Source organism: Rana temporaria, chromosome 8 (assembly GCF_905171775.1).
Source record: "Rana temporaria chromosome 8, aRanTem1.1, whole genome shotgun sequence".
NCBI lineage: Eukaryota > Metazoa > Chordata > Amphibia > Anura > Ranidae > Rana > Rana temporaria.
Window position 1 is genome coordinate 27,285,595 of NC_053496.1, and position 27,046 is coordinate 27,312,640.

At 44.8% G+C, this 27,046-nt stretch overlaps 1 protein-coding gene and 1 long non-coding RNA gene across 2 annotated transcripts in view; one reads left to right on the forward strand and one right to left on the reverse strand.

Moving 5' to 3' along the window:
* Positions 1-22,097, reverse strand: part of LOC120946758 — a 55,132-nt gene extending 33,035 nt beyond the window's left edge. The window contains exon 1 of the long non-coding RNA XR_005750785.1: positions 22,033-22,097. This is a non-coding gene — a long non-coding RNA (uncharacterized LOC120946758). The remainder of the gene's footprint in view (positions 1-22,032) is intronic.
* ADAM12 (ADAM metallopeptidase domain 12) overlaps positions 1-27,046 on the forward strand; it is a 706,349-nt gene that overhangs the window by 32,920 nt on the left and 646,383 nt on the right. The window lies entirely within an intron of this gene.

A 27,046-nucleotide genomic window follows, 5' to 3' on the forward strand; every position in this document is an offset into this window, starting at 1 on the left:
CATTCTCTAGCAAACAGTGCAAAAAGACATATCGGCCTAGTTCATCTATCCTTGACTCTATACATATAAATGATACGCCTGTTTTTACCATTATGCTCACTCCTCTAGAATAAGAGGAGTGAACAGAATGGTACTGGCTTTGATATTTTTTTTTATTGACCAATTTTACCTTTGTTTCTTTAGTCAAATGGGTTTCTTGAATACATATCACCTCCACCCCATACCCCTCCAAGGTAGTAAAAATTGCGGCTTTTTTCACTGGGTCCCCCATCCCCCGGACATTCCAGGAACCTATGTTAATCATTTTAGGTCTCATACCCGGCCTCATTAATAAGGTCTGCACGAATGTAAAGCTTCCCGATGGGAGCTTCAATTTCCCAACCTATCCGAGGAACTATGCAAGTAAAACCATAGATGCATTTTGACATTATAGCCGGAGAGAGAGCATATCGAGAAAAAGAAAAAAAAAAGGGAAAAAACCCCCTACCAAGGAGCAAAAAAGTAAAGACAGGAGTATATACTATTTTGAATATACCTAAAAAAGAAGAACATTTAAATGTGCGTTCAAGTACTTTTCCTTCCCTAGTGCTTAATAAGTGATACGTGATGCTCGTGTTACTCGTGTACTGATACAACCTTACCCCCCCCTCCCCCCCTCCCTTCCCCTCCCCCCCCCTTGCCTATCTAGGCCTACCCTTGGGGCTGTGCTTGTGACCTCTCTCACCCATCCTTCCCTTACATTCCTCTGACCATCCATATTTACTGTGATCTCACAAAGTCCCTTCTCTGACTCCCACCCCCAGAAAAAAAACACATAAACACAAACAGAAAGAGAAAAAAAAAAAAAAAAAAAAAGAAGGGAGAGAAGTGAAAAAAATAAATAAATAAATAAATAAATAAATAAAAAATAGGAAAAACAAAAGAAGAGGGAGAGGGACAAAGGAAGATTCCCTCCCGTCCTCCCCCCCACCCCCTTACCTCCCATCCATATCTATCCATATCCTGAAATATACCTTTTAATGACCTGTTTTACCAAATATGTGTTTCCTTTTCCCTATATCATGCTTTCCTAGTGTTTCAATAAATAACCTCAATAGTGACCTCAATAGTGACCTCCCATTCCTCCCACCCCCCCCCCCCCCCCCCCCCCCAAAAAAAAAAAAATTTTTAATTTTTTCTCTTTCCCCTTTCTCCGCCCTTCCTCCCTCCCCCCCCCCCCCCACAACCCTAGTCCAGTCTTTTCCAGATTATTCAATCCGTCCATTCCACTCCTGTACTTTATTCTCTTCCAGCCACTGTGCCGCTTTTCCTGGAGAGTCAAAGAGTCGGGGGCCTTCTGCTGTAATTACTCTTAAACGTGCAGGGTACAATAGAGCATATTTAATTTTATTTTTTATGAGATTACGTTTAATGGGTGTAAACTCCGCCCTGCGTTTACTAAGTTCTGGAGAGAAGTCCTGAAATAGTGAAATTCTTGATCCATTGTAAAAAATGTCCCCCTTCTCCCTTGCTTTTTGCATTACTGACACCTTGTCTGTAAAATTAAGAAACTTCAGAAGCAGGGGCCGTGGGCGTGCGTCATTAAATTGTGTTCTGAACGGGACTCTGTGGGCCCTTTCGATTGCAAAGAATGGTGAGAAGGAGTTTTCCCCAAAAACGTCTCCGAGCCATTTCTCAAAGAACGTTATGGGGTTGGTGCCCTCACTGCGTTCCGGGAGACCCACCACCCGGATATTATTTCTACGTAACCTATTTTCAATTTCATCAAGTTTAGATGCCTGCCATCCATTTTGTTCCTTTAATTCTTGCATCTGTTGTTTTAAAGAGTACACCTCGTCTTCAACTTGACTCACTCTTTCTTCCGCTGATGTTATCCTTTGTACTGTCTTTTGCACTTCCTGGCCCATTGTCACTAGTTCTTCCTTTATTTCATTCATCCGTTCAGTTAAGTTATTCAATGACCCCTTGCATACATTTATAGCGTTTAATATCTCCTTCAACGTTGGCTCTTCCTCCCGCCTGGGGTCATCTGCTATGCCTGCCAAAGGAATTTCTATCAGGGTTTTTTCTAATGCCGCCCCCCCTTGGGACTCTACCACCGGATGTTTTTTGCTTTTAGAAACTAATGTCCCCTGACCAGTGCTTTTCCTGTCCGTTGCCACCCCTGTTTGATTTTTAACCTGTGTTTGTGAGTGCTGGGTTGATTTTCCGGGAGATTTTACTGAAGTGTGTAAGACAGTTTCCGATTTGGCTGCAGCTGCTGCTGCCTGTGCAACTTTTTCCTTGTCTTTAGCGGCTCGCGTTATTTGAGGGCCGCCGCTATCCTGATTCGACTGACCCTTTTTTGTAGCTGCTGCCATTCTTTTAAAAAGATGCAAAAGTAAGTCAAAAGCAAGTCAATGACCAGCAAAAATAGAAAGGGGAGTAAGGGGTGTAAAAATACACTGCTCTGTGGACAGCTAGTGCGCTTAGCTTATTCCTTCGTACTGCGCTTAAACCCGTCCCCTGAGCCAGGTTATCAAACAGTCCTATAAATTACAAGCATCAAAGGAACTCCTGGTACAGGATTTCAGGATACCTTGCAAGCAAATTCCTGATGATACGTGATCCTTCAAAGGTCCTTGAAGAAAGACATGCATATATATAATATGGAGGGTATGTAATGTCCCTGTAGTAAGCGTGTAATAACGCTGGGCTTGGCTGCCCACAACCAGTGCGTAGGGAGGACAACAAAAAGACAATAAGCGCACCCGGAAAAAATAAAGTATAGCTTGTCCCACTTATTCCAGCTCTGGCCAGCACGAGCTTAGTATCAACACCTTTAAATATAAAAAGGTAATTTCTTACCCTCTCATTTCCCTATGCAGAGGGGGGAGAGGAAAAAAAATGTAGTAAAGTGCTTGGTGCAGTTATTTAGTTCAGTTAATTAGATTAGTGCATTTAGATTAGTGCACCGTTCCATACGTACTACACCCAGGTGTTAATGTTGTATTAGGCTACTCACTCTGTCCTTGCTGGCTTTCCGTTTTTTGTACACATCAAGTGAAAGCTGCTGCAATAGCCATCCTTCTCTCCTTGCAGCTGCTCCCCACCTCGTTCAATCGTTCAAGCGTTTATCCCTTCCTTTCCTTCACCTACTTCCTTTCCCGGAATAAGTGAAGGGCAATGTAGTAGCCTAAGATGCCTTTAAGATACGAGGGGGGAGTATAGGGGGGAGCCTCCAGGCATCCCCGTCTGTCCCCGATGTCTCCTCCTCTAGCCTCCTCCAGCCACCGGCCAGGCACGCCGAGACTCGCAAGGGCTGATCACGTGGTCCTCGTCAGCTGACCGCCGCCCGCCAATCACGGACCCGGACCTCAGGGCTGCAACGCTGGACCTCTCCCCGTCGCCGTCCTCCGCACCATGGGGATCCTCCGAACAGCCCCCGATCACCCGGTCTCCACCGCGCTCTCTGCGCTGTACTGTCAGCAGGTATGTCGTCCAGTATCCGTGGTGTTGGCGGATCACGGCGAGGCCCGGTTCAGCAAAGTTTCACCGTATGTGCACAGCTGGTTTGCATACCAGATCACCAACAGGGCTCAAGCGGGGGAATATACAGGGGTTCTGAGAAAAGGCAACATGCTGGGGGTAGTGGGGCCGTAGGAGAAGCGACTTGCTCCTCACCTCATCTCACATGCTGCCTCACTCAACCAACACCACACACCTTCATCCGGCCACGCCCCTGTGAAGGATCCGACCCCTAGATATTATAACTAATAAAATCTTTTTTTTGTAAATCTCGCAGCTGCATTCATTTTGTCTTTTGAGACAAAATAATAATTAAGAAAACTGCACCATACAAGAAACACTTTTATCACAAAACACTGACCATGTAGAATCTTGTAACAGACAGAGGTGGTTAGATTCGAATATTGAGGAACTATTTTCATCATACTTCTCTTTACATTATCCAAAGAACCTAATTATCATTCATTTACATGAATGGAGACAAAACTGTCAATACTGACAAGACATGACGGCAGCAACACAGGCTGGTACCGCATTTTCTAAAATCCAAGGATAAATGCATATCAAAGTTCTGTTTGTCGATCAATAACGCTATTGATATATGGTAATTCTTCAAAGACATACACACTCTCTGCATATATATATATGTGGATACAAGAGGAGATTTGGATTAAAGTGAACCTGTTGCAAGGAAGGACAACAATATTAAAATGGCAATATATTCTGCAAAGTATGAGTCCCCAAACGTAGACAAACACTTCCTGAAAACCCCAACTTTTTTCTGTCAAGCCCCGTACACACGACCAGTTTCCTCGGCAGAATTCAGCTTCCGACCGAGTTTCTGGCTGAATTCTGTACACTTTCGGCCGAGGAAGCCGACGAGGAGCTCGACGAGGAAATAGAGAACATGTTCTCTATTTCCTCGTTGTTCTATGGGAGCTCTCGGCCCGCCGAGCTCCTCGGCGGCTTCAGGGCTGAACTGGCCGAGGAACTCGATGTGTTTGGCACGTCGAGTTCCTCGGCCGTGTGTACGGGGCCTCAGCGTGCTTCACTGACAGCTTTCATAAGTAGCATAGATACAGGTCTATGGGCCACCAATTTGCATAAAAACTGGAGAGTGCAAAATACAACAAAAAAAAGGAAAAGCTAGTGATCATAACATGACATAACAGAGTAAAAAGAGTAAATAATGCTACGTAATCTAATGCAATATTAAGCCACTGTTGTAACAACACAACATATCATTTACAAACATTTACTATTACTAGGGATAACAATATTTACTTTTAAAGAATAAACAAAAAGGTAAAGGTAAACAGAAATTTCAGTGCTATTAGTTCTGTAAACTGATTTGCTTTCTGTAAGGGACATTATACTGCATGTAAAATATAGAATTTATATTATCTGTTTAGTAAGCACTGACATATTCCTCAGTCCTCTATAAAGCAAACACTGAGCCATTCACATCTGTTCTTAAAACACATGTGATGACAATCTAATGTTTCTTCCGAAGCAATACTTCTAAACAAGCTCAATAGCTGGTTTGGGTAAAAGTGGATTAACCTACTTTACCAGCATGTGTTTGACTGAAACAATCACACAAATATGTGGAGCACGTTCAAGCTCCACTATAGGCCGTTTCATCGCTGGGAACTAGATTTAGGACTTCAGCACTGCAAGCCATCAGTTTGAAATGCAATGCACTAGGGCGCTATCCATTTTACACATACTGGGCCACTCGTGCTTGTTTTTAGTTTTGTGGAACTATAAAACACAGTTGGTAATGGAAACCTGAGAAAAATACAGAGGAGGCCATTGCTGGCCTCCTATGAACATCTCAAGTGTTACTACTATTGGGGTAATTGACCCTGAACAAGGCAGGAGATTAGAAAGTCAGAACTACTGATCATCATACTTGTTCCCAGTTACTGACCTAGAAAGATTGAAGTAATTGGATAAGCATAATAAATCGGTCAATTGGCATTTTCAGAAGAAGAGGTCATCAAAGAAAGACTCTATATTCTCTCATTAGTGGTTTACTACATATCAGTGGTGTCCAACACGCAACTGATGGCCTCTATGTGTGGCCCGCCCTGTCCTAGTTGTTGGGCACCAAATAGCAGAGTAGCAGCTGGGCACCGATATGCTCTATGCATTCCAACACCCGGCACAGAAATAAATAGTACTGTAGGCGGAGTTACTTTCACCCACAGTACAAGTCCCGGCCTCACTGTGTAGACTGAGGAGGGTGGAAAAATAGTGCTGGAGCACGTGATCAAGTAAGGAGGGTTAAAACTTCACTGCCACACTGCACTGACACGTGGGGGGTGCCACACTGACCACCTGAGGGGGGTTCCACTTCACCTCCACACTGCACTGATCACCTGAGGGAGGTTCCACTTCACCACCACACTGCACTGACAACCTGAGAGAGGTTCCACTTCACCTCCACACTGCACTGACCACCTGAGGGGGGGTTACACATCACCTCTACACTGTACTGACCACCTGAGGGGGGTTCCACTTCACCGCCACACTGCACTGACCACCTGAGGGGGGGGTTACACTTCACCTCCAGACTGCACTGACCACCTGAGGGGGGTTACACTTCACCTCCACACTGTACTGACCACCTGAGGGGGGTTACACTTCACCTCCACACTGTACTGACCACCTGAGGGGGGTTCCACTTCCCCTCTCAGGTGGTCAGTGCAGAGTGGCGATGCAGTGTAACTCCCCTCAGGTGGTCAGTGCAGTGTGGCGATGGTTACACTTCACCTCCACACTGCACTGACCACCTGAGGGGAGGTACACTTCACCTCCACACTGCACTGACCAGCAAGGAGGGGAGCACTGTGACTGCACTAGAGGTTGTTATTGAGGTTGCTGACACCAATGATTACTCAAATTCTCTTTTCAGTGTGCTGTACTTTATAAAAATTCAGCCAGACTAAAATTTGAGGGCATTGAGGTGCAATATAACCCATTCATTTTTAATAGGCTGTCTGACTCTACATAATTCTCCTCAAAACATGAAAACGCATTTCTATTGTATAGCCTCCTGGATGTGCCGTTGGCTACACTTGAAGCCCTCCATTAAATCCATGTTGACCACCACTTCTACAGTATATGACATGGGTGCTCAACATGTGGCCCTCCAGCTGTTGCAGAACTACAAGTCCCATGATGCATTGCACGGCTGACAGTTACAAGCATGACTCCCAAAGATAGGCATGATGGGATTTGTAGTACCGCAACAACTGGGGGGCCACAGGTTGAGCACCTATGTTATATACCCTAACTCAAGCCAATTTTTGTTTTCTGGAGATGGATCTTTGTGGTAATCTTAGCTAATTTTCAGTTCTTGTGATACCAAAACAAAAAGTGTGTGTGTGTGTGTGTGTGTGTGTGTGTGTGTGTGGGGGGGGGGGGGGGGGGGGTGTTATTAACAACGGTTGTACTACTCCTTCATTCTACTGTGTTTTGGGCTGTGCTCCTATTGGAAATACTTCTTGACACTTTTGATCCTAAACAAAATGTTTTAGCTGGATTTGGCCCTTAATGACTAAGCACCTGCTAAGAATCTGCCACAAACTAGGGCTGCACGATTAATCGTTAAATAATTGAGATTGCGATTCTACCCCCTCACGATCTTAACACAGCATTTTCCCGATTCAGTGCAGAGTTCTCTGCTCACAGCTGACAGCCTGTCAAGTTTAACTTAGGCAGAGATAAAGAGAGACATTGTAACAATTTAGTACTAAGAAAAAAAATTGCGCTTCTCATTTTGGCCAGAATTGCGCAGCTCTACCACAAACCATATATGTTATAAAAGGCAGTGATGGCAAACCTTGGCACCCCAGATGTTTTGTAACATCTTCTCATATTTGACATCTGCGTGGGTGCGTGTCCCCAAACACTGTCTACATTTGGGGACACCCACACGCAACTGCACAGATGTCAAGGACCGGTGGCGGTTTCCATGCAACCACTGTGTCCCAATTGACATGAATGGGACTGCCTGTGTGTGCATGCATGGAACACCTATGCATCCTGTGCAGGCAAACACAGCCCTTCGCACGGGTTTATGCTTTAGTATGACCCATGTGAATAAGGCCTTTCTGTCTATCTTGATGCTCTAGCAGTGAAACTTCCCAGACATAATCACTGGCTATATTTCTGTCCCTCTGGGAATTTGGGTGTTCCTGCCTAACTTGTGTGTTCTAGCCCCCATCCATAGAATAAAATAAACAGCCCATCAAGGAGAGTGGGGACCAGTGGCGGCCCGTCCATAGGGGCGCCCGGGCGCCGCCCCCCATCCCACAGTCAGTAAAAAAAAAAAAAAAAAAAAATTTTTTTTTTTTAAATCTGTCCCTTTAAGAATTTTTTTTTTCCCAAAAAAGGGCCTTATGGGCTCTATGTCCGCGCGCCGGACGCCGGGAACAGTCCTGTAGGAGTAGCGCCACGTCTGTGCAATCACGGGATTGCAGACGCGGCGCTACATTGGCACAAAAAATATGCCTTTGTGGCGCTCTCCATCGCGCCATTTGCTTCCGGCGCGATGGAGTGTATAGTTATGGCCGGGCGGGTGCATACACTGTCTGTGTGCACCCGCCCGTCTCTGTGCTCGTTCCGACGTCACTTGAAAAACAGGAAGTGACGTCGGGGCAGCTCGAGCTCAGTGCGCCTGACCGTGGACGAGGTAAGCTTGCCTGTCTCTACTTCGGCGGCCGCTTCACAGCTGCATCCAACCCCTCCCGCGATTTCCACAAAGTATGTTCGTATTCGGCGGCCGGCCCCCCCTTCCCCCCCCCCCCCCCCGCTTATTCAACGTTTTTTTTCAATTGATTATTCGGCGGCCCCCCCCGCTTATTCAAAGGCTTTTTATTGCATTTAATATTCGTCATTTTTTTTATCTAATATTCGGCGGCTGGCATCCACCCTCCACCCCCCCTGCTTAATCCAATTTCTTTTTTATATACAATGCCAGGCAACAACCCCCCCCCCCCCAATCAATGTTTTTTTTAATTTAATATTAGTTAAATATATTAAGCTTATTAACAGTTTATTTTTTATATTTGATTCAATTTAGCATTAAGTATAAAAAAAGTTTTTTTTTTAATAACTGGGGGGGAGGGGGGGTGGTCTGGTGGGGTAGTGTTACCGCCCGCTGTAGTGTTACTTGTGCTGTAATGAATTTTTACATAGAAAATAAATGTTGTTAATAAATGGGTAAATGAATTATAAAAAAAAGATTTTTCCAATAACGGTTATTAAAAAAATCTTTTTTTTATAATTCATTTACCCATTTATTAACAACATTTCTTTTCTATGTAAAAATTCATTACAGCACAAATAGCGGGCGGTAACACTACCCCACCAGACCACCCCCCCCCAGTTATTAAAAAAAAAACTTTTTTTATACTTAATGTGCAGGGAAAATATCGGCCGTCAACACCACCCCACCCCCCGCTTGCAAATTGTCCTGCGACTTGGGACTGGAAAGTTGCAGGATAAGTTGGACCCGATGATTTCCAATGAGAACTGTTCATATCTGTGCAACTTTGAAGTAGTCCCTGCATTACTTTTGTCCCACCTTGATGTGACTTGAGGTCCATAGACCTCCAGAATACATAGGCATTGCTTCAAGTCGCTGCAAAATCGCACCAAAAAATTGTGGCAGAATCTTGCGACTTTCAGGCTAATGCAGTCTGAAAGTTGCACAATTCTACTGCAATTCTGATGTGACTTAAAGCAATGCCTGTGTATTCTGGAGGTCTATGGACCTCAAGTTGCATCAAAGTGGGACCAAAGTAATGCAGGGACTACTTTGAAGTCGCACAGATATGAACGGTTCTCATTGGAAATCATGGGGTACGACTTGTCATGCAACATTTAAGTCCCAAGTCGCAGGACAAGTAATTCCTGCAGTCTCTGGTAATCTTGTGCAGTATGTCCGCAGTCTCTGGTAATCTCCTGCAGTATGTCCGCAGTCTCTGGTAATCTTGTGCAGTATGTCCGCAGTCTCTGGTAATCTTGTGTAGTATGTCCGCAGTCTCTGGTAATCTTGTGTAGTATGTCCGCAGTCTCTGGTAATCTTTTGCAGTATGTTCGCAGTCTCTGGTAATCTCCTGCAGTATGTCCGCAGTCTCTGGTAATCTCCTGCAGTATGTCTGCAGTCTCTGGTAATCTTGTGCAGTATGTCCGCAGTCTCTGGTAATCCTGTGCAGTATGTCCGCAGTCTCTGGTAATCTCCTGCAGTATGTCCGCAGTCTCTGGTAATCTCCTGCAGTATGTCCGCAGTCTCTGGTAATCTCCTGCTGTATGTCCGCAGTCTCTGGTAATCTTTTGCAGTATGTCCGCAGTCTCTGGTAATCTCCTGCAGTATGTCCGCAGTCTCTGGTAATCTCCTGCAGTATGTCCGCAGTCTCTGGTAATCTTCTGCAGTATGTCCGCAGTCTCTGGTACTCTTGTGCAGTATGTCCGCAGTCTCTGGTAATCTTGTGCAGTATGTCCGCAGTCTCTGGTAATCTTGTGCAGTATGTCCGCAGTCTCTGGTAATCCTGTGCAGTATGTCCGCAGTCTCTGGTAATCCTGTGCAGTATGTCCGCAGTCTCTGGTAATCCTGTGCAGTATGTCCGCAGTCTCTGGTAATCCTGTGCAGTATGTCCGCAGTCTCTGGTAATCCTGTGCAGTATGTCCGCAGTCTCTGGTAATCCTGTGCAGTATGTCCGCAGTCTCTGGTAATCCTGTGCAGTATGTCCGCAGTCTCTGGTAATCCTGTGCAGTATGTCCGCAGTCTCTGGTAATCTCCTGCCCATTTCGAGTACTTCATTACTAACAGTGTCATATTTTAGTTTGTTTGCACCGATCTGTAAGGCTGCGCTATATACCATGATTTGTGATGCTGGGGCTATATACTCTGTGCTGTGACACTGAGCTGTATACTCCTGACATTGAGTGGAATACAGGGGACGGAGTGGTGGATTCTATAAGGGGTGTGGCTTATGAGAAGTGGGAGGGACCAAATGTGGAAGGGCGGGGTATTGCGCCCCCCCATCATAAAACTTCACCAGCCGCCACTGGTGGGGACCCCTCATAATGGTCAAATCAAGTATGCAGACCCAAACATTCCAATGCAGACCAATACAGTCCCTAAGAGCTATAATAAACTGTTAAAGAGGAACTGCAGTCTGCTCTCATAATTTGTAATAAAAACATCTTTGCCATTCTGAAGCTTCCATCCAACCACTTTGCATATTATTTTATATATACTGCGATTCTGTACTTGCCAAATATGCTGCAGAAATCTCCCTCCACGGAGTCTGGCTGCAGCCATTTTAACTGTGGGCAGCTGAAGCTGCTGCCTGTTCACGTCCTGGAATTACACAGTCACACACATAGAGGCACACCTCCAGCTCTGCAGCTCTCATAGGCCCTCTTATGACTCATTTCCCCTCCCTTCCTGGAAAACTTTCAAGAGAGTGAGAGAGAGAGTTGTGCATGATGTCATAAGTGGGGTTGCCACCTTTTCTTCAAGCCAAACCCTTTAGCAGCCTGTGACACCTTTGGGTGCCCCAAGGAGAGTAGTAATGCAGTGTGCATAGCTTGCCGCAGCAAACAGTGGGTGTGGTCAAATTGCTCTTTCCGACATCATCGCCCTGCCCCCCCCAGTGATGCCAACCCTGCCCCCAGACAGCCGCCCGAAGCTCCTGGACGGCAACAGATTTGTGTGTGACTATCTTGGTTTCTTGGGGAGCCACAGCCCAGTCGGAATAATATGTATGGATTTCAGTCCACCTGAAACCCGGACACATGATTCAAAACCCATAGCTAGATTCAGATAGACTTAGGCTGGCGTATCAGTAGATACGTCAGCCTAAGTCAGAATCTGCGCCGACGCAAATTTAAGCGTATTCTGTAACCAGATATGCTTAAATTAGGCTAAGATACGAGCAGCGTAAGTGTCTTACACCGTCGTATCTTAAAGTGTAATTTTTAGGCTGGCCGCTAGGTGGCGATTCCATTGCGGTCGGCGTAGAATATGTAAGTCACTAGATACGTTGATTCACAAACGTACGCCCGGCCGACGCAGTAAAGATACGCCGTTTCCGTAAGAGATAGGCCGCCTAAAGATAAACATGTCCCCTAGGTGGCGTAGCCAATGTTAAGTATGGCCGTCGTTCCAGTGTCGAAATTTGAAAATTTTACGTAATTTGCGCAAGTCGTCAGTGAATAGGGCTGGACGTAATTTACGTCCACGTTGAAACCAATACGTCCGTGCGGCGTACTTAGCCGCAATGCACACTGGGATATGTACACGGACGGCGCATGCGATGTTCCTAAAAAACGTCAATCACGTCAGGTCAACCCATATTAACATAAAACACGCCCCCTCAGCCGAATTTGAATTAGGCGCGCTTACGCCCGCCGCATTTACGCTATGCCGCCGTAACTTAGCAGGCAAGTACTTTGGGAATCATGTACTTACCGCGGCATAGTGTAAACACGATACACTACGCCGCCGCAAAGTTAAGGCGGTCTTTATGAATCTAGCTACCAGACTCTCCGGGTGGATCCCAGACAGGTGGCAACCCTAGTCATAAGTCTAGGCTTTTTTCCCAGACAAGAAACAGGAAGTGGGCTGTATACGGTATTTACTGGCAGAAAAAAAATCTTTTACTATACAAAGTTAAAACAAGGGCAGGAGATTTAATAGATGGAAAGATGAAAAAATGACTGAAGTTCCACTGTTAGGTTTGGTTCTTGGGTATATACCAAAACAGAGGGATATCAGTATATAGCCGGGATGCCCTATGAATTGAAGTGGGTGGGCTTATAACGGTCTTGCTATGGGGCGCTATACACTTACACAGACGGTCTATTCAAATAAAAAGAAAAAAGAAAAAACTTGCACAATTAAAACAAATCATATAGCATCACAGCCACCAGTCCATGGAAACAGTTACACATGTTTACCCCTGGTCTCTGGTTTATGACATGGCAGACACCTGTGTGCTGAAGCTACATTTTCCTGCAGTCTAGCAGCAGAGGTCATGTAATTATATTGCTGACATGAGCTTATATAATGCAGGCGCTCATACACGGGCCTTTGTGTCCCTGCCTCACAGTACTACATCTGCACTCTTCCAAGAAGCATGGGGATTAGGATGAACACACTGCTGAGGGGTGACTCCTAAAAATCCCTGTGCCTGTCTCCCGCAGCGCTTTCCTTCTGAACATGTCACCAGTTTATTCAGCTGGTGAGTCACTGACCTTAACTGCCTTCATCTTCATTTTCAAGACTTCACTTGCTGGAACATACAAGGTTTTTTTTTTTTTTTTTCTTTTTTTTCTTTTTCTGCCTCTTGTTTTGCCAACTACAGAAAGAAATGTGAAAAATGCCTCTAAATGTCATCAGCAGGGAAAATGTTTTCCTAGCCAGTTAGAGTTGTCTGATAAATTCAACGGCATGCTAAAGATTGGAGTCTGCTTTTGTCGATTTCTGTTTTTTTTTTTTAAGGGGTTGTAAAGGTTTGTTTTTTATTTTCTAAATAGGCTCTTTTAACCACTTCATTACTGGGCACTTAAACCCCCTTCGTGCCCAGACCAATTTTCAGCTTTCAGCGCTGACGCATTTTGAATGACAATTGCGCGGTCATAGAACACTGTACCCAAATTATATTCTTATCATTTTTTCCCCACAAATAGAGCTTTCTTTTGGTGGTATTTGATCATCTCTGCGAATTTTTATTTTTTGCGCTATAAACAAAAAAAAAAGACCGATTTTTTTTTTTTTAAAAACACAATATTTTTTACTTTTTGTTATAATAATATCCCATTTTTTGTATTTTTTTTTATTAGTAATTTTTTTCTCGGTTTAGGCCGATACGTATTCTTCTACATATTTTTGTTAAAAACAAAAATCGCAATAAGCCTATTTTGATTGGTTTGCACTATAGTTGTCCCGATACTGAGCATTTGCGGGAGTACTTGTACTCCAGCAAATGCCCCCGATGCCAGATCTGATACTACCCGATTTTTTCAGGCCTGCGATATTGCGGCGGACGTATCGGACACTTTTGACACAATTTTGAGACCATTCTCATTTATACTGCGATCAGTGCTATAAAAATGCACTAATTACTGTATAAATGTGACTGTCAGGGAAGGGGTTAACACTAGGGGGTGAGGAAGGGGTTAAATGTATTCCCTGGGTGTGTTCTAACTGTGTGTGGAGGGGGACTGACTGGGGGAGGTGACCGATGCTGTGTTCCTATGTACAAGGGACACAGCATCGGTCTCCTCTCTCCCTGACAGGACGTGGAGCTCTATGTTTACACAAAACAACAAGAGCAGAAGATTTAATAGATGGAAAGTTGAAAAAATTACTAAAGTTCAGCTTTAAATGCGGCCCTTGAAATCGGTGAAGGGCTGCACATAATATTTAGCAAGTATATTGCTACAGAAAACTATCAGGGATCGCCTTGAGGCGATTAAGTTCGCATTTGCTGCGCTATACAAGTCACTCACTCACTCACTCAACAAGAGCCGTAGGACACTGAGGAGGACATGCTCCAGGAAACATTCATAGCCTCAAGTCACATTACACGAGACTGCTGGGGATCATCGCTATTATAGACTCTTTACAATTCAAATCTTTCACATTTGTGTTTTCTACAACCCTCTTAAAAATGACTTGTGGCACATTTTATATTACTCTCAGCAAAGACCATAATAAAAGACAAAAAAAAAAAAAAAGAAGGATGAATGGAACAGAAAAAAAAGTAAGCAAGTGTGAAAAAGGCAAAAGAGCGTTGATGTTCATACGATCAAAGGCAAAGGGACCCAGACTGTGCACCGGGGCTCTCTACAATGCCCTTCCTTTGTGTGGTGGACGCTAAAGGAGGAGCTTCATTCTCCCCCCCAAAAATTAAAAGTTGGCAGCTACAAATACAGTAGCTGCTGACTTTTATAGCTGAGCTCCACCCAAAGGGTGAAGCTCTGCTTATTTGCCTCCCCCCTCCTCCACTGCCACATTTGGAGTGGAGGGAAGGGCGATCGGGTACTCGATTTTGGCTGATCTCACCCCCCCTCCTCCGCCGCCAGGCCATTCACAAAGCGCAGCGTACTTTGCGCATGCACAGTAGGGAACCGGCTGTGAAAACTGTACATCATTTTGTGCAATAGACACCGGCGTCGTCTGCACACTGATTGGCCAGAGGGGTAGCCAATCCGTGGGTCCTGCGAACACAATGTCCGTCGGGACCCAACGATCGTTCCTCAGAGAGGCAGAACACCGATCTACCGATGTAAACAAGGCAGATCACCATTCTGACAGGGGAGAACACAGTGGTCTTGTGTTCCTGCCAAGTAGGAACATGGATCTCTGTGTTCACCCGGTCAGTCCATCCCCCACAAAGTTAGAAAGCACCTCCTAGGGACACTCTTAACCCTTTGATCGCCCCTGGTGTTAACCCCTTCCCTGCCAGTGTCATTAGTACAGTAACAGTGCATGTTTTTAGCAGAGATCACTGTAATAATGTCACTGGTGCCCAAAAAAAGTGTCAATTTGTGTCCGATTTGTCCGGCACAATGTCGCAGTCCCGCAAAAAAAAGAAAATCGCCGCCATTACTAGTAAAACCAAATAAATAAAAATGCCAAAAATGTATCCCCTAGTCTATGTGTACTTTCAAGTACCGGTGCTATTCTAAATTTAAGGGGGGATGAGAGAGTTAGTTAGCTCTCATCCAGTTGATTTGTTCAAATTGTGTCTCTGCTTTAGCTGGGCTGTGCTGTGGACTCATTCTGTTGTTGCTGGGGTGTTACCACCCCGGAGCGACAGGTGGCGCCAGTGGAGTCCAGGCTAGGGTGCCTCTTGCCAGCAGCCAATCAGGAGGGAGTTTCCCTCGCGGGGCATGCTGGGGGAGGGTACTTCTGGAGCAGACGCCATTAGGCGGTGTCTTGTTACGGGTGTGGCGCCCACCTTAGGGGTGACCACACATCACGGCTCCCCGGCGAGATGGCCTACCAGGCCGGGGTGTGCGTGCCACGAGGTGTTCCTGGTTCCGGGACCCCAGTTCTGAGGAGATCCCAAGCAAGATAGCTGTTCGGAGGGGAGTCTGCCTGAGGGGAGCCAAGAGAGGCTGGCGACCCAACAGGGCCTCGACAATCCATCGGGGATCCAGGTAACCGGACACTGAAAAGGTTGGAGGTTAGGTTACCGACTGACAGGTGGCTAACTGAAAACTACCTGAGGAAGATTCAGGCGCAAATTCTACCAAGGAGGATTTCTCCATGATCTAAGATTCTAGGGAGGGTCTGTGGCAGAGATCTTTTCCCTCAAAGTTCCGAGTGATATTCTGGCTGCCAGGTCGGTGTGAGAGGCCTGTCCAGGTACACTATACCCATTCCGGCTGGAGTGGCAGTACTGCTTTTGTGCTGTTAGGCCTGAATCTGTTATTTCTTCTCCTCATACATCTTTGCTATCTACCTCAAGTTTTACTGTTTACCGTGTTGGGTAAAATAAAAGCACAAGAAAAGACACCTGCTGTGTGGACATTCCATTGCTTGGCTCTCATCAACTACCCTAGACGGCGGAGTCACAGAGGTAACAGGCCATCCCAAATATAACCAGCGGCTCCTTCGGGGGTGAGCGCTACACACGCATATCGCTATCCCCATGGCTTCTCGGCTCTTTATTGGATAGATTGATAGCAGCGCAGCCATTGGCTCCCGCTGCTGTCAATCAAATAAGAGTTATACACACAACGGCTATGGACGCTGAGCGTATGACACGGAAGCGCGCCCCCCAGGGTAACCCCCTCGGGATAGAGCTTCCCAGAGGAGGTTATCTACTTTGGGGAGAAGCCGCGGGAGCTGGCCTGGGACCATAGAAGAGGACGATTGAGGCGACTCGTGCAAAACTAACTGCACAGTAGAGGTAAGTATGACATGTTTGTTATTTAAAAAAAAAAAAACCTGAACCCATAGTATCACTTTAAGCTAGGGCAAGGGGGAAGGAGCTACAAAAGGCCATCTAGTCTAAGGTGGGAGAAGTATAAATCCATCGCTGGGTAGGAGCAATGCGATTCTCTATTATGCAGCCTCCTACAGTGTGTGTGGGTTTAGCTGCAGGGGGCCTGGAGAAATTATATATTGTATTTTATGGATTCTCAGATTTAACTAGCAAGGCAAATTAAGACTCGGAATGCCAAAAACGAGCATCATTGTTTTTCTGTCGGTAGGATGTACTGTGCTTTCACACACAAAATGCTTGATGTTCGACAAGTGGTGTACTTTAGTAATTACATTATATCAGAGTAATGTTACTATGTATAACCCCCGGAGAGCCTTCCTTCCTAATTGCTTGGTTATTGGGAATGTATTACTGGGCAGGAAGTGACAAGTCCACTCTGCAGGTCAGGTTCCTCGGAATCCTCGCTCAGAGTTGGCAGATCCAGGTGCTGTCCTCACTTCCTAAGGAAACAACAGCCGAGTGTGCTGCCAATAGAATCATTGTAATGTGGAGCAAAATCTGAATTTTATTACAAGAATAATGCAAATGATTTCCCTACAGAGCCAGTTGTATAGAATAGATTTTGCTTACATAACACTTCCACTGCTAGCTCCAGTCATTATACACATTACGCTGTATATCCTGACTTTCCTAATACTGTAAATGGCAGCAAACTGAACCTGTGGAAGGCTTTCCTATTACTAGTATTTCTTCACCTTGTTTAAAGTGTGTAGCTCTTAATGCAGGGCCTCCAACATGACCTCCTCTAATAGGTACAAAGTACTCATCTCTCTGCCATTCTGATTACACTCACTCAACACACAAGCATACACTTCATTGACTGACATTGGCTGATCTCTATTCAGGGACAAGTTCCTGGAACACAGAAGACCTGCCACTTCCCACTTCCATTCTAAGGTGCATTAATGCACATTTCTTTCAAGCATAAATATGTAAACCCAACATTTCATATTCCTGATATGTGCCCGCTATATCATAAACTTGTATGAAAAAAGCATCCTGGGCCAGATTCACATACATTTGCGGCCGTGTAACGTAACCCGTTTACGATACACCGCCGCAAGTTTCCAGTTTTAGTGCCCGATCCACAAAGCACTTACCTGGAAACTTGCGGCGGTGTATCGTAAATACGTCCGGCGCAAGGCGGGCCAATTCAAATGGGCTTGTGCCATTTAAATTAGGCGCGCTCCCGCGCCGGACCTACTGCGCATGCTCCGTTTCGCAATTCCCGTCGTGCTTTGCGTGCAGTGACGTCATTTTTTCGAACGGCGACGCGCGTAGCGTAATTCCGTATTCCCGGACGGCTTACGCAAACGACGTTCATTTTTACATTTCGACGCGGGAACGACGGCCATACTTTATACAGCAATACGATTGCTGTGTAAAGTTAAGGCACCAAAAACGACGACTAACTTTGCGACGGGAAACTAGACTAGCGGCGACATAGCGAACGCGAAAATCCGTCGTGGATCGCCGTAACTCCTAATTTGCATACCCGACGCTGGTTTACGACGCAAACTCCCCCCAGCAGCGGCCGCGGTACTGCATCCTAAGATCCTACAGTGTAAAACAATTACACCTGTTGGATCTTATGGATATCTATGCGTAACTGATTCTATGAATCAGTCGCATAGATAGAAACAGAGATACGACGGCGTATCAGGAGATACGCCGTCGTATCTCTTTTGTGAATCTGGCCCCCTGTTCTCTTTGTATTGCAACCTTTGTGTGAAATCCCTGGTGTTCCAGCCAGTTTCCTAATAAAAACTGACCACGGAGAGCACAGCATGGTCAGTTGTCTAGCTCAGTGGTCATCAACCCTGTCCTCAGGGCCCACTAACAGGCCAGGTTTGCAAGATAACTGAAATACATCACAAGTGATATAATTTGCGGCTCAGTGATTTGCAGTATTCTAGTCTGCATCACCCCAAGGTAATACTTAAAGGGGTTGTAAAGATTAAAAAATAAAAATCCCTAAATAGCTTCCTTTACCTTAGTGCAGTCCTCCTTCACTTACCTCATCCTTCCATTTTGCTTTTAAATGTCCTTATTTCTTCTGAGAAATCCTCACTTCCTGTTCTTCTGTCTGTAACTCCACACAGTAATGTGAGGCTTTCTTCCTGGTGTCGAGTGTCGTGCTCGCCCCCTCCCTTGGACTACAAGTGAGTCAGGACAGCCAACTAACACACAGCTTCTTTCTCTATCTGCAACGTAGAGAGCGTCCTGACTCTCCTGTAGTCCAATGGAGGGGGCAAGCACAACACTCCACACCAGGGAGAAGGCCTTGCATTACTGTGTGGAATTACAGACAGAAGAACAAGTGAGGATTTCTCAGAAGAAATAAGGACATTTAAAAGCAAAATGGAAGGATGAGGTAAGTGAAGGAGGACTGCACTAAGGTAAAGGAAGCTATTTAGGTTTACCTTTACAACCCCTTTAAAACCTGGCCTATTAGTGGGCCCTGAGGCCAGGGTTGATGACCACTGCTCTAGCTGTTCTTGGAGCTCAGCCTACTCTCTTCGAATTATCAGACTTGTCCTGACACCCTACCTCAACCCCAGAGCCATTTACTGGGAAGATCAGTGTACTGCTGCTTCTTCTCCCCCCCAGCTCTTATGCAGCTCAGAACAGAGGGTATGTGGTCACTTATTAAAAAGGGAAAAAGGCATTTATAATGTTTTTTCTTCACAACCACCAGCCAGGGTTGTGGGGAAGAGGCCCTTGTCTCCATCAACATGGGGACAAGGTGCTTTGGGCTCCCCCCACCCCAAAGCACCCTCCCATGTTATAGGGCTTGTGGCCTGGTATGGTTCAGGAAGGGGGGCACATGCTTGTCCCCTTCTTTCTTGGCCTGCCAGGCTGCATTCTCGGATAAGGGTCCGGATTTTAGGGAGGCACCTATGCCAAAGGGCCTGGTATGGATTGGGGCGGGGATTTCCAAGCTTTTTTTTCTTTCACATTTTTGTATTGCCGGCAGTTTTTTTTTTTTTTAACATTCAGCTGTAAGCTGTGAATCCGGCTGACAGCTGATGACTCATCTCTTGTTAACCACTTAAGACCCGGACCTTTATGCAGGTAAAGGACCTGGCCAGTCTTTGCGAATCGGCACTGCGTCGCTTTAACTGACAATTGCGCGGTCATGCGATGTGGCTCCCAAACAAAATTGGTGTCCTTTTTTTCCCACAAATAGAGCTTTCTTTTGGTGGTATTTGATCACCCCTTCGGTTTTTATTTTTTGCTCTATAAACAAAAATAGAGCCACAATTTTGAAAAAAAAAATCTATATTTTTTTACTTTTTGCTGTAATAAATATCCCCAAAAAATATATAAAAAAAAACATTTTTTTTCTCAGTTTAGGCCGGTACGTATTCTTCTACATATTTTTGGTAAAAAAAAAAATCACAATAGGCGTTTATCGATTGTTTTTTTTTTTTACTACTAATGGCGGCGATTAGCGTTTTTTTCGTAACCGCGACATTATGGTGGACACATCGGACAATTTTGACACATTTTTGGGACCATTGTCATTTTCACAGCAAAAAATGCTATAAAAATGCATTGTTTACTGTGAAAATGACAATTGCAGTTTGAGAGTTAACCACTAGGGGGCGCTGAAGGGGTTAAGTGTGACCTCATATGTGTTTCTAACTGTAGGGGGGCAGGGCTGGACGTGTGACATCATTGATCGTGTTTCCCTATAACAGGGAACACACGATCAATGACAGCGCCACAGTGAAGAACAGGGAAGCTGTGTTTACACACAGCTCTCCTCGTTCTTCAGCTCCGGAGGACCGATCACGGGACACCGGCAACGTTCGGGTCTGCGGGTCCCACGGTCACGGAGCTTCGGACCGGGCGGCTCACGCGACCCCACGGCTGGGCTTAAAGGGCAACGTACAGGTACGTAGATGTGCCCAGCCGTGCCATTCTGCCAAAAGTATATCGGCGTGAAGGGGTCCTTAAGTGGTTAACTGCTTGCCGACCAGCGCACAACTATATACAGCATGCGTCTAGTGTCTCTGATTGTTTTTTTTGCATGTTTTTAGCAAGTTTTTTATGCAGGACATTTGCGTTTTTATACAGCGTTTTTGAGCTTTTCCATTTTTGTTATTAGGCAGTAGAGAAAACTATTATTTGTTGCATGATTTGTTGCTAGGTATTTCAGCTTTTTTAGTTTTTCCATTTTTCCGTTTTTTTTATTATTAATTTACTATTATTTATTTTCCATAGGGTAAGGGGGTAGAGTTAAGGTTGGGTTAGGCTTAGGAGTTGGGGTCATTTATTTATGAAATTCTTTTTTTAGTGGTAGGGTGTTAACACTAATATTATTATTATTATTATTATTATTATTATTATTATTAGTATTAACAACAATATTAATAATAGTAAATTATTAAATACATGTAAAATAAAACACACAAATAAAATTCATAAATAAATTCACAAAAAAAAAATATAATAACTAAACACTAACACAAAATAAATACATTATTATTATTAATAATAATTAATTTATTTTTGTTCGGGTGTTTATTATTACTTTATTGTTAATAATGTATTTAATATTTTTAAGGTTAGGGGTTAATTATTATGTATGTATTATTACATATTAAGTTATTTATGATTTTTATTAATTTACAATTTTTTTGATTAACATTTTTTTATTTGAGCAGAAAAGCATGCAAAAAAGTGCAACAAAACGTGGGAATGTGCAAAAATACACGCAAATAGCACGTTTCCATTCATTTCTATGAAAATAAAAACGCACCAAAAAAAACGCTCAAATGTGCCTGATTCAAGCTACAAATTTTTTTTAAAAGCGCCAGAACTTTTTGGAGCTTCAGGCAGCTTGTAGAGGAGATGTGAACTGAGTCCATGGAGAAGAATTTTATTTTTTCTCCTCCAGCTTTTTGGAGCTTCAAACTACAAAACGCTGAGGTGTGAATGGGGCCTCAAGGTGAAGGAAAAAAAAAAATGAAAAAAACATGGAACTGTTGCACTTAGCAATCAATCTGAATTCTTGTCTGATTTCTACCCAATGTGAGAGAGAGGTGATTGTCAAGGCCTTCGTCTTTGTTTTTTTTATTTTTCCCTTTTTTGTGTGTAATGAAAGAATGGAGTGGCCGGTCACACAGGTGATCTTGATACTAGTAACAAATCTCTCAGAGACTTCCTGCCAACCTCTATGGAATCATAAAATGTTACTCCTCAGCTGTCCTGTCACTAGCAAGCAAGATTCTGTAATGTTCGAGGAAGTGTTTCCACAGAGGTAAGTGGAAAATACAATAGACAAGTATGTTTTTTGGGTTGTAAGCAGACATTAAGGGACCCCTGATTATTAATGGGCCTGCTTGATGCACATCAACACACCAAGGAGCGTGCACATAAGTGTGAATTGGCCTTTTCAGCAAGATAAAACATCCCTCTGTGTGTAGCTTACAGATCACATCTAAGAATTACAGCCTAATTTCAGATTTCTACTTACCCAGTTGTTGAATCAATCAGTGATGACAAACACAGCGAGCCTAGCGTGTCTCTCCTCCCACCCTGCATGGATACAAATGCACACGTGTGTTACTCAATTTATAAACATGTAACTCCTGACAAAACGTAATTTTTTTATTAAGAGTGGAAATAATTAGAAGTCCTGTCAGGTTTTTACTGCTCTTTTCTCATTCTCACATGCGGCAGTCCTTGCTGTCCATGTGAAAAGCATCTGCAACTGTTTGCTTTTCAGGGGTTGGTTGACCGGAGGCTGGTGTGTACGAGGCTTAAGACTTGTCATGCGACTTTTCAATCCCATGTCGCATGACAAGTCACACAATTGTGAAAGGGGCCTTATGGGGAGGAAAAAAACGTGTCACTTTAAGACCCCTTAGCTTTTCGGTGTGCTTGCGGCACAGGGAGAAAAAAGTCCTTCAAGCAGCATATTTGGGACAGTGGAGGTGCGCTGTACACGCCGCTCCTAAAATGCCCTGCCCATTGAAATGAATGGGCAGCGCTGCCGCGAGCGCCTGCAAAGCATTTTGGCAGCGCCGCAACACGGGTGCTTTGAACCCTTTCGGCTGCTAGTGGGGGTTAAAAGCGTCCCGCTAGCAGCCAAAAAGCGCCACTTAAACAGCGCTGAAGTGCCATGATTAAATTGAGCGGTGCTTTAGCGCTAACGCACTGGCAGCTCAGTTTGAAAGTAGGTTCATTAAAAATGTAATCACCAGGAGACATAGAATGCTTTTTACCTCAGAGTTATTGAAGGTGTGTATGTATATATGTATATATATATATAAATGTGTGTGTATTAAAAGTAAAATATGTATACAGCTTACAGAGAAATACAGGTCCTCCCTCTACCTGGTGCAGCTGGAGTCCTGAGACCCTCCCAATAGCTGACCCAGCATTAGAAATGTTCCCTCCATTTCCAGGAGGAATGTTCTGGAAGTGGATGAGGCTTCTCACCTAAACCAGCGGACTTCCTACACACAGCACTGGCCCCGCCCCTGAGTCTGTAGCACTGGCCCCAACTTTTAGTTTGCCGCCCTTGAGGGAATGTTGCTATGGAGATCGGTGTGAGGTAACTTGCTGTGTGAGGTGAGAGGGAAGATGGCGGCTCTGAGCAATGCTGTACACAGTGATTGTTGGTGTGGAAAGCTCCTCTATGTTGTTGCTCGGGTAAATGATGTGTGTATGGTGTTGTGTGGTGTTGGGCACCTCCTGTGAATGTACATTATAGGTTCTGTCAGGGTGTTGGACTATAATGATATCTCTGTGTTATGGGAAATATCAGCTTGTGTGGAGGGACTTCCGAGTCAGTTGGTCGCAGTGTGCTTGAAGTGGAACTAAAAGGAATTGTTAATCCCTTTTCCTCCATTTTTTTCCCCTCCTCTGCGTGCTGTTTTTTTGTTGCCCATTTTCATTGGCCGGTGCGGGATGGCGTCACTTTTGCATGCACGATCGGGGCCAGCATGCGCAGCTCAGTTCACAGAGAACACTCAGAGCAGGCAGGTAGGTGCATTTTATTGCAGAAGAGACGTTGCATGCTCAGCCTAAGGCTGCATTCACACCTGAGCGTTTGTCGCCTTAAGCGAGACGCCCCAAAACGCTAGAGGGGAAAAAATACATTATTCTCTATGGAGATGGTTCACATCTCCACTACAAAACGCCTGTCGCCGAACGCCTGAAGCCCAAACAAGTTCTGGATCTTTTTTTTTTTCGCTCGAATTGAGCGTATTTGGGCGTTTTACATTGGTGACCCTAGACCTGTACAAAAACGCCGCAAAACGCTATGCTCAGGTGTTAATGCAGCCTAACGGCCCCCGTTCACACCAGAGCGCGGTGCAGGAATGGCAAGTTGTGAGAATGCGCTGTCCTTGCTTGATGCACACAGGTGCCATTATTGTTTATGGCATTCCAAATGCATTTAGCAAGTGCAGTGCGTTTGCAGCCACCATGTGCAGCACAATCGTGCCATGTGTTTGGCAGCCCTTTGAAATGAATTCACTGTCAATAACTGAAAAAATAAAAAAAACATGTTCTGAATGACAATTGCACGGTCATGCTACACTGTACCCATATGACATTTTTATCATTTTTTTTTTGTCGTATTTGATCACCTCCTGTGGTTTTTGTTTTTTGCGGTATAAACAAAAAAAGAGCAACAATTTTGAAAATAACACAAACCCCCCCCCCCCCATCACTAAACACTTATTGGGGCCCTCTCTCAATCCAGTGATGTGTGCAGAAGCTTTTCTCCTGTCTTCCTGCATTCACAGCAGGCTTGGCAGTAGCCATTGGCTCCCACAGCTCTCTATCAAATCCTGTGAGGAGGGTCCAGGCCAAGCTGTGGGGTGTGTGTGTCTATGGATGCACACAGCCTGGCTTGGGAGTGCGCTTGAAAGAGTGCCCCCACAGCAACATGTTTTTATTGCTCTAAAAAAAGAAGCTTTACGATCACTTTAACCACTTCCCGCCCAAGGACGTCATATGATGTCCTGGACTTTCAGTAGGGATATCTGAAAGATGCCTGCATCTACAGGCATCATTCAGATATCCATCTCTTCAGCCGGCAATAATGTGCCCCATAAGAATGATCATAGCGGCAGCTCCACCGCTTGATCATTCTTATAGGCGACGCTGCCGCCATCCGGTGCTTCTCTGGGCTCTCCCGTGCCATCGGAGACCCGGAGAAACGATCTGCCGGCGCCGGATGGGAGGCATCAGGGATGGACTGGCCATAGGGACTACAGGGAGTTTCCCGGTGGGCCGATGGCTCAGTGGGCCGGCTTCAGTGACAGCGGACTGCTGCCCTCCTCTGCTCCTCTGTCTCTCCCTTCCTACAGCGCTCACCTACTCTCCCTCCCCGCAGCATTCACCTGGGGGGAACAGAGAAGCAGGCGGAGGACCAAAGGAGCAGGGGGAGGACCAGAGGAGCAGGGGGAGGACCAGAGGAGCATGGGGGAGGGGACAGACAGCTGACTCAACAGCTATGGCCTCTGAGTTTTTCACTTCTGCCTAATCTTGTCCCATAAGGGGGGCATGGAACCGATTCTTTGCCCTGGGTTAAATAATGTCTAGCTTCCCCACTGGTAGTGCCTATAAGAGGACCAGTACCAGCCGTTCTACTCTAATAAAAGTAGAACGGCTAGTGGCTAGTGAAGGGGGAGAGGTGGCTGGGGGGGGGGGGGCGGGAGTTGCCCGGCTGCCATGGGAGAGACCTGTCAAAGTGGGCCAGTCTGGATGAAGTCCAGGGCCAAATTTCTGTCCCAGTCCAGCCCTGGGAGGCATACAGATGACTGGTGACCAGATGGCCACCAGTCATCTCTATGATCGTCGGAGGCCCGGGCGCGATGTTATGACGTCACGCCCGGGTAACGGAATGTAAACAAAGCCGCAATCGCCGCTGAAAGCATGAAATCCGTGAATTTTTTTTTTTACGATCTCATGCTTTCCAGCCTGGAGGAGAGATGTGGGGTCTTATTGACCCCACATCTCTCCATAAAGAGTACCTGTCAAGAACTATTACTATTACAAGGGATGTTTACATTCCTTGTAATAGGAATAAAAGTGATCCAAACAAAAAAAGTGTAAAAATAAATAAATAAATAAATAAATAAATAAAATAAAAAAATAACACCCCTATCCCCGGTAGCTCGCGCTCAGAAGCGAACACACATGTAAGTCCCGCCCACATATGTAAAAGCTGTTCAAACCACACATGTGAGGTATCGCTGCGTGCGTTAGAGCACTAGACCTCCTCTGTAACTCTAAACTGGTAACCTGTAAAAAAAATTAAGCAACGCCTATGGAGATTTTTAAGTACTGAAGTTTGGCGCCATTCCATGAGTGTGCGCAATTTTAAAGCGTGACATGTTAGGTATCTATTTACTCGGCATAACATCATCTTTCACATTATACAAAAAAATTGGGCTAACTTTACTCTTTTGTTATTTTTTAATTCATAAAAACGTTTTTTCCCCAAAAAAAGGCGTTTGGAAAATTATTGTGCAAATACCCTTCCAAATTTTAGTAGCAATGACCACCATTCTATTCCCTAGGGTGTCTGCTAAAAAAAACCCAACATATATAGTGTTTGGGGGTTCTGAGTAATTTCCTAGCAAAAAAATTATGATTTTTGCATGTAGGAGAGAAGTGCCAAAGTATGGAAGTGGTTAACCATTTCATCTCTGGAAGCTTTTACCCCCTTCATGACCAGGCCATTATTAGCTATTTGGCACTGTGCTACTTTAACTGGTAATTGTATGGTCATGCAATGCTGTACCCAAATATAATTTGTATTTTTATTTTTTCACACATGTAGAGCTTTCTTATGGTGATATTTGGTCACCACTGTTTTTTTTTTCTTTTGGCAATATAAACAAAAAAAAAATACAGAATATATATAATATATATATATATATAAAAAACATTTTTTTGGATTTCTTCATAAATTTTGGCCAGAATCTATTTTGCTACATGTCTTTGGTTAAAAATCAAAACAAATATTATTTTGGTTTGCTTGAATGTTATAGTGCTTACAAACGTGTGTGTGTGTGTGTGTGTGTGTGTGTGTGTGTGTGTGTGTGTAATAATATATATTCTCCCTCTCCCTCTCTCTCCCATTGAGTAACACTAATACAGTGATCAGTGCTAATACTATACACCGGGGATATGCAATTAGCGGACCTCCAGCTGTTGCAGAACTACAAATCCCATGAGGCATAGCAAGGCTCTGACAGCCACGAGCATGACACCCAGAGGCATGATGGGATTTGTAGTTTTGCAACATCTGGAGGTCCGCTAATTGCATATCCCTGCGACACTGTCGCTATACTAATGACACTGGCTGGAAAGGGGTTAAATGTGTGCCTAACTATATTCGCTGATATTGCTAACAGATCTCTGTTTCTTATCCCTGCTTTGCAGGGATAAGAAACAGAGATTGTTCCCTCTGTACAGTACTCTGGGCAGTGATTGCACACAGCTGATCTCAGCCATGAATCATTAGC